This window comes from Mobula hypostoma, chromosome 23 (genome assembly GCF_963921235.1).
Source record: "Mobula hypostoma chromosome 23, sMobHyp1.1, whole genome shotgun sequence".
Classification (NCBI taxonomy): Eukaryota; Metazoa; Chordata; class Chondrichthyes; order Myliobatiformes; family Myliobatidae; genus Mobula; species Mobula hypostoma.
In genome coordinates this window covers 38,627,556-38,641,492 of record NC_086119.1, presented here as the reverse complement: position 1 = coordinate 38,641,492, position 13,937 = coordinate 38,627,556, and positions in this window count along the sequence as shown.

Genomic DNA, 13,937 nt, shown 5'->3' with positions numbered 1-13,937 from the left:
TTTCCTCCAGGTGCTCTGGTTTCCTCCCATAGCCCAAAGACATACCGGTTGGTAGGTTAATTGGTCATTGTGAATTGTCCTGTGATTAGGCTGAGGTTGCTGATTGGCCTGGCTCAGAAATAATTTTATTATAATTAATTAGCACCCCATTCGGAAGCATTGTCCCCACTTCAGAGACAATGCTGGAAGTTTGACCTCGTTATTAATCTGCTTGCTAAGGGCTGAAATTTGGGTACTTACCAACCTTCTGGCACAATTTTTCATCCACTTTCCACTTGGCCAAGATTCCTGCAGCAGGCATGCAAATGTCTTATCAAATAATATGCAAATCAAGGCTCGGTGATATTCTTAGGGTACTAACAGTTAAAGGTTATTACCATGAGATTGATTTTCTTCAGGTAGTTACAGGAAGAATAAAGAAATACAATAGAATTTGTGAAAAACTATACGTGAACAAAAATTGTCCAACAATCAATGTGTGAAAGAAGACAAGCTGTGTAAATAAAAAGTATTGAGAATATGAGTTGAGTAGAGTCCTTGGAAGTGAGCCTGTAGATCATAGAATCAGTTCAGAGTTGTGGTGAGTCAAGTTACCCACATCAATTCAGGAGCCCGGTAGTTGTAGGGTAACAACTGATCCCGAACCTGATGGTGTGGGACCTAAGGCTTTCTGTACCACCTGCCTGATGGTGGTAGTGAAAAGAGAGCATGACCTGGATGGTTGTGGACTTTGAAGATGGAGGCTGCTTTCTTGTGGCAGTGCACCATGTAAATGTGCTCGATGGTGGGGTGGATTTTGCCTATGATGGACTAGGCTGTATCCACCACTCTCTGTAGTCTTATCCATTCCTGAGCACTGGTGTTTCCATACTAGGCCATGATGCAACCAGTTGGTATACTCTCCACTATGCATCCATAGAAGTTTGGCAAAGTTTTTGGTGGCATACCCAATCCATGCAAAGTTCTAAGAAAGTAGAGGTGCTGTGGTACCCTTTTTGTGATGGTCCGAGTACAGATCCGCTGATACACTAACACCTCGGAATTTAAAGCTACTGACCCTCTCCTTCATGGTTCCCTACTGAGGACTGGCTCATGGACCTCCAGCTTCTTCTCCTGTTGTCAACAATCAGCTCTTTGGTTTTGCTGATGTTGAATGAGAAGTTGTTGTGGTGGCTTCGTTCAACCAGATTTTCAGTCTCCCTTCTATATGTCAACTTGTCACCACCTTTGGTTCAGCAAACTTCACTGTGGCACTGAAGCTGTACTTGGCCACACAATCATAGGTATAAAGTGAGTACAGCAAAGGGCTAAGCAAACAGAACAGTATCCAAGATAGTTGATGGCTCCATTGTCAGATGGAAGCTGAACCATGTACGTCACTCATTCAGATTGCTGGTGGCTTTGTGCTAATAAGTATATTGAAAGCAGTGCAACGTGTCACTTTACACTCAATTCATTTCTTCGCTTTATCTCACTCACCAGAGGGTCTTGCATTTTCATCGTTTTCCAAACATCACGTCCCTATGAATTACGTTATGAAAATGAATCAGAGAGTACTGTGATAATGAGTGGAAAATCTGTTTATTTAGGAACGTTGGCAAGGACAACAAAAGAGATTATTTCTGTTCTTCAGAGCAGTACCATGGGATCTTCGGTATGTCCTCAAGGAAAGAGACAGGGCCTTCGGTACAACATTTCAACTGAAGGAAGGTTTATCTCAGTTTATTCATTAGTAACAAAGATCAAGGATCAACTTTATTTGCCTTATACAGTACATTTACACGTATTGAGAATTTGCTGTGGTGTGGGGAGTACACGCAACATTCAACAATTCTAAAAAAAAATTACATGTACATAAAAGATAAACTTAGGGGTTAAAGAACAGGTATGGAATAAAATGTGCATGAATACATAAAACACCAGCATTTATGTATGATGCGTGAGGATCTTGCCACATTGTGCTGATCAGAAAATGTGTTGGTTATCTCCTCAATGTGCTGGCAGGCGGGTAATCTGTCCTCAGTAGTACTCTGGAAGTGCCTTCTGTCACCAGGCACCGTGGTCCCTGCCAGAAATGTCACAGATCTGAAACAGCCTGATGAAGACCAGCTGCAACAAAAACGAAGCACAGGTCTCACCGAGCAGGAAGCACAATGGACACAAGAAATCTAGCCTCCATTAACATCCATAGGCCAAGTGAGACCTTATTAGATATGCTTGAGAAAGCTGGTTCTCCTGAAACGGACCGCCTCTGCCCTGTTTCCAGGTTCTTGCACGAACACCTGCTGCCTGCTGGCTGATGGCCAGGGTACTTTTGAGAACATATTACATAGTTGACAGTCAGTGATGCACACATACCAAAGAGTTTCCCATCACTTTTATTTACTGCTTGATGGTATTAAGTCACTGGGTCACTTTGGGAACAACCAGGAGCTATTGTGAACCTGAGTTTATGAATCATGGCTGTGGCAGTCAAACATTTTCTAACACGTAGTGAACGTTGGTGAATGGTTCCATGCGAACAAGGCACATTCCTCCTAAAATGCTGAAGGCATCCTGTGACAAGCCCAGCCATGCCTGACCAGTTCAGTTACAAGTCAACACAAGAAGGATCATCAATATCACTGTCACTCTTCCAAAGCAAACATTCAAAACCTAGGCCATAATTCAGGCCCATATTTCATTAAAAGTGGTGGCACAGGTTGATAGGGTCACAAAGAAAGCTTTTGGCACGTTGGCCTTCATAAATCAATGTATTGAGTACAGGAGATGGGATGTTACGTTGAAGTTGTATAAGATGGTGGTGAAGCCTAATTGGGAGTATTGTGTGCAGTTTTTGTCAACTATCTACAGGAAAAATGTAAACAAGGTTAAAAGAGTACAGAGAAAATTTACAAGGATATGCTGGGTCTGGAAGACTTGAGTTATAAGGAGAGGTTGAATAGGTTAAGATTGTATTCTTTAGAACATAGAAGATTGAGAGGAGATTTGATAGAAATATACAAAATTATGAGGGGTATAGATAGGGTAAATACAAGCAGGCTTTTTCCACTGATGTTAGGTGTGACTACAACCAGAGGTCATGGGTTAAAAGTGAAAGGTGAAAAGTTTAAGGGGAACATGATGGGAATCTTCTTCACTCAGAGGGTGGTGAGAATGTGGAATGAGCTGCCAGCACAAGTGGTGCATGCGAGCTCGATTTCAAATGTTTAAGATAAGTTTTGATAGATACATGGATAGCAGGGATATGAAGGGTTATGGTCCCAGTGCAAGCTGATGGGAGTAGGCAGTTTAAATGGTGTCAGCAGGGCTAGATGGGCCAAAAGGCCTATTTCTGTGCTGTACTTCTAGATGACCCTAGGTGGCATCTTTGCAATACACACCATCAAGGATCTTCTGATGAATTGTGGTCTGAATGTACTAGGCTTCCAAAGTGAAGAAGGTAGATGGGAATGGGAGATTTAATTTGATAGGAGGAACAGATGGTTGCAGGCGCGAAGAGGCAGAGGGTGATCTGTCATTTCCTATGGCCAGCAGCTATGTAAAGAATGTATTCACTGCCCAATCATTTGTGCAATGCTGTTTGATGATAAAACCTGCAGTACATACTTGGCAAACCCAGTTACCTCTCCACGATCCTGTCACATTCAGATAGTCAGGCAACTTTTACAATAGTAACTTACTGACAGGACAGGTTAATGAGCCACTCAGCAAACATCCATCAGACCAATTTGTCACTAGAATGAAAGCTCCAATGTGCACCAAACAGAATCGTTTGCTGTTAAACATAAATCACCCAAGTGATAACTTAAATTGAGGCAGCTTTGATGGGAAGAAAAACAGGATTAACATTTAAGGTCAAAGATTCTTCATCTGAAGCTGTGTTCATCTTAAAACTAAAGCAGTAACTCTGGCTTTCATTGTACAGATGCAGCCTGACCTCTTGGGTACTTTCAGCATGTTCTGTTTTTGTTTCAGGTTTACAACATCTGCAATTATTTAAAAAAAAAATTTCAGTCATTAATAATGCAACGTGCCTTTTTTTCTTACTGCATCTCTTCCAAGAGGGGCGCTCACAGTGGTATTGGTGGATCAAGCACCAGGAAGCCATGAGAATTGTCGACCCTCCAGAAACTAATGGCAGGCTAGCCCTGGAAGCTGAGGACAATGAAGACATGACTGAAGATTGTGGTTACTACCAGCTCTCACAGAACACAGCAGGGGTTGCTGAGGAAGCCAACATACCACTACCTCGTGAGACAGCAATGGTTGTACTATTAGAAACCCATTGTCAGTCCCAGGGACAACCATAATTTACTGGAGGAACTAAGCAGGTCAAGCAGCATCTGTGGGAGGAAATGAATTATCAATGTTTCAGGTAAAAAAAAACCTACGTTAAGTCTTGATGCCTTGAGATGTTGATAATTCCTTTTCTCTCTCAGATGTTGCTTGACCTGCTGAGTTCCTTCAGCAAATTGTTGCTCCAGATTCCAGGATCTGCGTCTCTTCTGTCACTCCCAGAGGGCCTGAAGGTTCAAAGCTCCAAATCGTTGCAGGGAGGTTGGACTGCAGGAGATAATTGCCACCTGGAACGTCCCATCTGCATGATTCAATAGCCAATCAAGTGGGTCTGTCTCAAGAAAATGTAGTCAATGTTTGTACAGTAGATGTCTGAGTTTATATCAAAACTGAGGTGTATTGGGAGTGAAGACAGCAAGCAGTTAATGCCTGTGTAATGGAAAGGAGAATGAGAAGTGATACAGTGACACCTTGTGAGTGGTGCTGAGCAAAGTTGCATTGAGAGGGACACTGTTGCTGTGTACGTCCTGGGTGTTGGAAACACAACCGGGAAATGTTTGATGACCTCAGGGCAACCATCCCCCACCTTCCAGCCAATCTGTAGCAAAACAGTTCAAAGTCCAAACTCAGGGATCTGCAGCCTCCTTTACGACATGAATTCAGTTTGTAAATCAGCAGGTTTAACCCGTTAGAAAGTGCTTAACAAGGTTAGGTGGGCATGCCACTGCTGAAATAATTTGCCAGTATGGCCAACCACATCACAAATAAAATCAGTCATGCCTCCCCCTCCTTGCCGTCCCAGCCTGATGGCATTGTTCCAGATTATAGCCTGCAGACACCCTAGTCACACATCAATTGTTCCTTAACATTTAACATGGAGTTAAAATTGCCTCAGTGATTTATTCACAATTCAGGAGGTGCATTAGTTGTGCTTTAGTACCTCATCCACGTAGCTCATATATACATACATAAGCATGGAAACAGGCAGTTCAACTAAAATCACACTGAAATCAAGTTCTAGAAAAAAAAAATCCAGCAGTGATCAAATAGCCTCTTCTCCTAAACCTGGGTTGGTGCTGATGGTTTTGAGGCTGTCTTCCTGTAGCTCCAGTTTGTATTAGCACACTCCAGACATTCAAAAGAAACCGTAGAAATGTAAATTGAGAAAAAGAAATCTCAGGAGCGGTGAGGCGGTCCCTCAGTATCTGAAGGGGTTTCCAGTTCTCCACACGTGACGAGCAGTTGAAGTTTTATCCATTCTATTGTGAAGACCACACCAAGCAGGTGAGAGAACAGAAGCTGCTTTACTGTTTTGGGTGCACTATGTGACGGATCACTGTTGTGTTCCAGTGACCAGATGTCAACTAACACGCACAAACCAAGATATGTGTTGCAACACACATCAAAGTTGCTGGTGAACGCAGCAGGCCAGGCAGCATCTCTAGGAAGAGGTACAGTTGACGTTTCGGGCCGAGACCCTTCGTCAGGACTAACTGAAGGAAGAGTTAGTAAGAGATTTGAAAGTGGGAGGGGGAGGGGGAGATCCAAAATGATAGGAGAAGACAGGAGGGGGAGGGATGCAGCCAAGAGCTGGACAGGTGTTTGGCAAAAGGGATATGAGAGGATCATGGGACCCAGGGAGAAGGAAAAGGGGGAGGGGGGAAAAAACAGAGGATGAGCAAGGTGTATAGTCAGAGGGACAGAGGGAGAAAAAGGAGAGAGAGAGAGAAAGAATGTGTGTATATAAATAAATAACGGATGGGGTACGAGGGGGAGGTGGGGCCTTAGCCGAAGTTAGAGAAGTCAATGTTCATGCCATCAGGTTGAAGGCTACCCAGACGGAATATAAGGTGTTGTTCCTCCAACTTGAGTGTGGCTTCATCTTTACAGTAGAGGAGGCCGTGCATAGACATGTCAGAATGGGAATGGGATGTGGAATTAAAATGTGTGGCCACTGGGAGATCCTGCTTTCTCTGGCGGACAGAGCGTAGGTGTTCAGCAAAATGATCTCCCAGTCTGCATCGGGTCTCGCCAATATATAGAAGGGCACATCGGGAGCACCGGACGCAGTATATCACCCCAGCCGACTCACAGGTGAAGTGTCGCCTCACCTGGAAGGACTGTCTGGGGCCCTGAATGGTGATAAGGGAGGAAGTGTAAGGGCACGTGTAGCACTTGTTCCGCTTACAAGGATAAGTGCCAGGAGGGAGATCAGAGGGGAGGGATGGGGGGACGAATGGACAAGGGAGTTGCGTAGGGAGCGATCCTTGCGGAAAGCGGGGGGGGAGGGAAAGAAGTGCTTGGTGGTGGGATCCCGTTGGAGGTGGCGGAAGTTACGGAGATTAATATGTTGGACCTGGAGGCTGGTGGGGTGGTAGGTGAGGACCAGGGGACCCTATCCCTAGTGGAGTGACAGGAGGATGGAGTGAGAGCAGATAGGGGAGATGCGTTTGAGAGCAGTTGATGGTGGAGGAAGGGAAGCCCCTTTCTTTAAAAAAGGAGGACATCTCCCTCGTCCTGTAATGAAAAGCCTCATCCTGAGAGCAGATGCGGCGGAGATGGAGGAATTGCGAGAAGGGGATGGCATTTTGCAAGAGACAGGGTGAGAAGAGGAATAGTCCAGATAGCTGTGAGAGTCAGTAGGCTTATAGTAGACATCAGTGGATAAGCTGTCTCCAGAGATAGAGACAGAATGATCTAGAAAGGGGAGGGAGGTATCGGAAATGGACCAGGTAAACTTGAGGGCAGGGTGAAAGTTGGAGGCAAAGTTAATGAAGTCAATGAGCTCAGCATGCGTGCAGGAAGCAGCGCCAATGCAGTCGTAGATGTAGCGAAGGAAAAGTGGGGGACAGATACCAGAATAGGTTTGGAACATAGATCGTTCCACAAAGCCAACAAAAAGACAGGCATAGCTAGGACCCATACGGATGCCAATAGCTACATCTTTAGTTTGGAGGAAGTGGGAGGAGCCAAAGGAGAAATTATTAAGAGTAAGGACTAATTCCACTAGACGGAGCAGAGTGGTGGTAGAGGGGAACTGATTAGGTCTGGAATCCAAGAAGAAGCAGTGAGCTTTGAGACCTTCCTGATGGGGGATGGAAGTATATAGGGACTGGACATCCATGGTGAAAATAAAGCGGTGGGGGCCAGGGAACTTAAAATCATCAAAAAGTTTAACAGAGTGAGAAGTGTCACGAACATAGGTAGGAAGGGTTTGAACAAGGGGGGATAAAACCGTGCCGAGGTATGCAGAAAGAAGTTCAGTGGGGCAGGAGCAAGCTGAGACAATAGGTCTGCCAGGACAGGCAGGTTTGTGGATCTTGAGTAGGAGGTAGAAACAGGAGGTGCGAGGTGTGGGACCAATAAGGTTGGTAGCAGTGGATGGGAGATCCCCTGAGTGGATAAAGTCAGTGATGGTGTGGGTGACAATGGCCTGGTGCTCCTTAGTGGGGTCACGATCGAGGGGTAAATAAGGGGAGGTATCCGCGAGTTGTCACTGTGCCTTGGCAAGGTAGAGGTCATTACGCCAGACTACAACAGCTCCCACCCTATCGGTGGGTTTAATAGTAAGGTTAGGATTAGTGCGGAGGGAGTGGAGAGCAGAGCGTTCGGAAGGAGTAAGGTTGCAATAGGAACAAGGTGCGGTGAAGTCGAGACGGTTGATGTCCCGTCGGCAGTTAGCAATAAAGAGATCCAGAGCAGGCAGAAGACCAGAGCGGGGTGTCCATGAAGAGGAGGAGGGTTGAAGATGGGAGAAGGGGTCATTGGTGGGGGTGGAAGTGTCCTTGCCGAAGAAGTAGGCTTGGAGATGGAGACAGCGGAAGAAGAGTTCCGCATCATGGCGAACGCGGAACTCGCTGAGGTGTGGGCGAAGGGGGACAAAGGTGAGGCCCTTACTGAGGACAGAGCGTTCTGCCTCCGACAGTTGAAGGTCGGAGGGGATGGTAAAGACCCGGCATGGATGAGAGCTGGGATCAGAGGGGGGAGGGGGGAGGCTGGGGGTGTCAGTGGAGTGAGGAGGGTTGGGGTGAGAGGAAGATGGAGCCTCTGAGGGCCCAGGAGCTGACAGTGGGATCTGAGGGAGACGGGGTTGCAGGGTGGTGGCGGGGGAAGGGGAGGCGGGAGTCACAATAGCAGCACGAGAAGATCCGGCCTGGAGTTCAAGGCCGGAGTCGCGGCTGGTGGTTGTGCAATCGCTTTGAAGGTGTCCATGGTCGTTGCTGGAGTCCGGGTTTTGAATATGCCCTGAGGTGTTGGAGCCGACGATTTTCTCCCTCTGTCCCTCTGACTATACCCCTTGTCCATCCTCTGGTTTTTCTCCCTCCTCCCCCTTTTCCTTCTCCCTAGGTCTCCTGTCCCATGATCCTCTCATATCCCTTTTGCCAATCACCTGTCCAGCTCTTGGCTCCATCCCTCCCCCTCCTGTCTTCTCCTATCATTTCGGATCTCCCCCTCCCCCTCCCACTTTCAAATCTCTTACTATCTCTTCTTTCAGTTAGTCCTAACGAAGGGTCTCAGCCCGAAATGTCGACTCTACCTCTTCCTAGAGATGCTGCCTGGCCTGCTGCGTTCACCAGCAACTTTGATGTGTGTTGCTTGAATTTCCAGCATCTGCAGAATTCCTGTTGTTTGTGTGTTGCAGGTGACTTATGCTGCTTTGGGCATGAATAACAAGAGCAACGGTTTCAATGCAGTGCCACTTCCCAAAACCCTTTGTAAGTGTATTATCGAACCATGTTTACAATTAGACCACAAAAGAAGTCAAATAACTAAGAACTCAAAAGAGGAGGTTTTAATGAAATAAAGAGAGATAATTAGAAGGCGGATGAAAGAGGTTAGTATCTTCCTAGCAGATGACACGGATGACATTAGTGCAGCAAACAACATCAGGGCCCAAGTTAAAGGAGAACAGATATCTGGAGAGCGGTGTAGATTAGAGGGAGATGGCACAAGTGGTGGCCACATATGTAAGCTATACCCAGGCACCATTTCCATAGTTAGGAGAAGGGAACATGGTCCAGATACTGTTCACATATGCAGATATATGAATATTTCCCCATATGTGCAATCATTACTGGCAACATATCTCAGCTGGATCATATTTAACATTTATATTTTACTTCTGCAACCGAATCCTCAACTTCCTTATCAGGAGACCACGGCTGATGCAGGCAGTCAGCCCAAGTGCACGCAAAGGATGTGCACTTAGTTCACCCCTTTACTCTCTCTACACTCGTGACTATGTGGCAAAGTACAGCTCAAACACCATCTCTAAGTTCACTGATGACTTTACTCTTGTTGGTAGAATCTCAGGTTGCAAAAAGAGATGTATACCAGTGCATCTGATTGGCTTGTTGAGTAGTTGCACAACAACAGCTGATGCTCAACCTCAGCAAGATCAGGGAACTGAGTCGGACTTCAGGAAACTGGGAGAACAAACACCAGTTGTCATTAAGTGGTCATCAGTGGAAATGGTGAGCAGCTTCAAGAGTTAAGTGTCAACATCTCAGAGCTTCAGTCCTAGGCCCAGCACATTGACGCAATCATGGAGAAGGCAGCTGTACTTCATTAGGAGTTAGAGGAGATTCGATATGTCACCAAAGCCTCTTATAAGGTTCTATTGATGTAAGGTGGAGAGCATTATGACTGGTGATATCACAGCCTGGAAAGGAGGCTCCAATGCACTGGATCACAAGAGGCTGCAGAGCATTGTAGGTTCAGCCAGCTCCATCCTAGGCACCATCAAGAACATTTTCAAAAGGCATCCGTCTTTAAGGACCCTCACCATCTGGGACGTGTCCTCTTCTCATTACTACAATCAGGGAGGAGGTTTGGAAGCTTGAAGACCCACACTCAGTGATTCAGAAACAGCTTCTAAATCCTCTGCCTTCAGATCTCTGAATGGTCCATGTTCCATTTGTTGCATTATTTATTTATTTTTGTAATTTATAATAAATTTTACCTCCTTGCACTGTATTGTTTTTTACTGCGGCAAAACAATAAATTTCACATAATCGAAGCCAGTGATACTAATTCTGATTCTGACTGTCTCCTCCAAGCAGTTCTTGATATGCCACCTAATACCCTCACTGATCCACTAGCTGACTCCTCATCCCTCACTTACCACCAATACACTCTTCCCACCCCACCAACATGAGCTACTTTTACAAATTTTCCATCCCATGCTCACTCTGAACAATGTCTCATTCATCCTTATCTGCACACATCCTTATCACTGATCTTGGCTACTCTCACACAATGAGCATACTCATCCACCAATTCCACTCCCCACAAACGCTGTCCTGAACCCTTCACCAATCCCCTCGGACATCCTCTCACCCCATCCATAACAGAACTCATATTCAGATTTACTCAGTCATACAGCACAGAAACGGGTCCAAGCTGACCAAAGTGTCCATTGAAACTGATCCCATTTGCCCATGTTTGGCCCATTTTCCTCGAAGCCATATTCTATTTATTTTATTTAATGTGCACTCTGCAACAGTGAACAATATAGATAATAGCATTGCAATGTATAAGACCTAAACAATAAATCTATGTTCTCCTACAGGAAGAAATATTCTCTCCTGATTTACCCTCTCAAAGCCCTTCAGGATTGTATATATTCATTCAAGTCCCCTCGAACTATTATAAACTCCAGCAGGTACAGGCCTGGTCTGTTCAGCCTTTCTTCTTTAGACAAAGTGTGCCACAAGGCATGAAAAGGAACAACAATAACCAACCTGGATAGGATCTTTATAGTGATGGATGCTGCCTTCTTGAGGCATTGTCCCTTGACGATAGTCTCGATGGTGAGGTGGATTGTGCCTGTGATGGAGCTGGCTGAGTCTACAACCTTTTGCAGCTTCTTGCAATCCTGTGCTTTGGAGCCTCCATAGCATGCTGTGATGCAACTAGTCAGAATGCTCTCCACTGCACGTGTATCGAAATTTGTGGGAGTCTTTAGTGACATACCAAATCTCCTCAAGCTCCTGATGAAGTACAGCTGCTGGCGTGCTTTCTTCCTGATTGTGTCAAGGTGCTGCACCCAGGATAGATCCTCTGAAAGGATGACACCCAGGAACTTGAAGCTCTTCACCTTTCCACCACTGACCCCTCAATGAGAACTTGTGTGCGTTTTCCCAAATTCCTTTTCCTGAAGTCCACAATCAGATTCCTGGTCTTGCTTACCTGGAGTGCAAGGTTGTTGTTGAAACACCGCTCAATTAGCCAATATATCTCACTCCTATATGCCTCATTGGCATCTGAGATTCTGCCAGCGGCAGTGGTGTCAAGGAATGGAACCCTCTTGTAACTTCAGGATTGCCTGCTAGACCCTATTTTGCCAGAGAAACAACCACACAATCCTACATTGCAACAGATAGAACCAGAAACAGCCACCTGCAAAAACCACAACCTGATAAACCCACACCAGGACAGCTGATGACAACAGTTGGACAGACCACCACCTAATGCACTCCATTATCTCCATCATCCTGGCTCCAAACAATGGTGGAAACACTGCCATACAAAAATAAAACATTAAATGTATCAGTGATGGTGAAAGAAAATCCTCGCAGACTGCACCTTACATACAACCTCACTGCCCCCATGTTATTGAAAGCACAGCGTCCACATTTCTGAATTGTCCTGAAGTTCACCATAATTTCCACCCACGAGGAGACTCCTAGCTCCTCCAACAGAAAACACCTGGACCAATTTGATGAGAGTAACCATGAAGGTAACACATTCTTAGACTAAAAGCTCATCATGTTACCCCGGTGAAAGCAAACAGCATTACCAGAGCACGAAAGCAGAGGTGCTTGACCTGGCCTGTATTGTGCTGTTGGTTTTCTATGTTTCTATGTAAAGAAGATGCGGGGTAGAAAGAGTACAGGAGGCCCAGCAAGTCACTGATAACCATGGCTTGTATGGATTTTTCACCACTGTCAAAGTTCAAACATCTTACTCAGAGCCAAGAACAGGGATGAAATTATTATTGATAGAGAGGCAGCCACCAACCACTGGAAGGAATGCTGTCTGTAAAAATTCCTCAGAAACATCAGCAGCTTTAGAGCATTCATTACTTCCTTAACACAGACTAACCACAACGGCCATGTGTTTACATCACATGTAGATGGCATCATCAATGCACGTGATTCTCATTTACAGCTTTACATGCAAATAACCCAAAATACTTGCCCCCTTTGAAAGAGTGACAGACTGGGATTGTAAGAGCAACAAGCTTTGTAGATACTTCTTGAGTTTAAGAGTTTCCTCTTCACTAAAAAGCTCCATATCTGCTTCTGGAATAAATTTGTCACCTCTTATTTTGCAATATATGTTACCATGTCTCGCACTACAGTCAATTAGCTAATGATACTCTGACCTTTTATCCAATTTATATAAGGTATCAACCAGTTCTGCACACTTCTACTGTTTCATCAATGCTCTGCTTACATCTATCATAATTGTCTGTCTGCCTTAGTACTCCCATTTTTTGTTTTTCTTTCACTGCTTTGTTGTTTCTCAATGAGCTGTCAGGAACTGAATCATAATTTTGCCTTTGTTTCAACTGCTAACCCTCTCCTTCAAGATCAGTTGCAGTGAAGTCAGTCATATAAAAAGTCATTAGTATATCAGTCTCTTGGACTCTGGAGCTACAGTCTGCTGGTGTGGGTTGAGCATAATCTGTGGGAGGAAAGGGATTGTCTTATGTTTCAGGATGAAAGCCTGCATTTAGTTCCTCCAGCAGATTGTATGTTGCTATCTACTGGGGTGTACCCTGTGGCATTAAACCAATAATCAGGTAGGAATTGAGCTAAATAATGATTATTTGTAACTCTTGGACACACTTGGAAAACAGCTCTTCAAAGTTTCCTTCAGTATGAGTTCAGATCATTCAGCCACATCATTAGAGGCTGGAGATATTATGGGGGAATCAATGAATGTTTGATATCAATGCACCTCATTAATTTTCAAACAGTTATGATATGTATTGAGGCCCATTATCTGACACCAAGTCTTTAGGTAGAACATCTGATCCTCAATTGAATATTTCTCCATGATCAGACTTATGAATTTCAATCCATTTAGAATGTGTCAGGAACCAGAAAGTTGCTGTTGCCTTTTTGACAAAATCAATATGGGATCTCTGAAATGACCATGCCAGCCACCATGTTTGTTACATTGTCTTTAGTAGCTTCATATTGCACTTTGACAGCCTGAACACATTAAATCTTCTATATCTAGAGCCTTGTGCTACCTTAACAATATTGAACTTCCATCTGTTATAATTGTTGCTTCCTCCCAGTAAATTGCTGGGATGTGAATTATGAGTTTTGTTTTGTTTCAGCTGCTGCCCTCCATTCTCACCTGTAAGCTGGGATATTGCAATGTCAACTATGTAAAAAGTTATCAACTGTTCCGATTAATTCCTGATGCATTAAGCAATACTCATTAACTGGTAGAAATAGCCTGGCAATAGCCTTCATATTTTTAACATTGTTATGTTCTGAGTGTAATTCATCCTATCAGGTCATTCTATATCCACCTAACAGACATCGCTGACCACTCAGCAGTTAAATTCTTCTCTGCAAAATGGTTGCATATTCACATTAGGGTCTCTGTCAAAACTG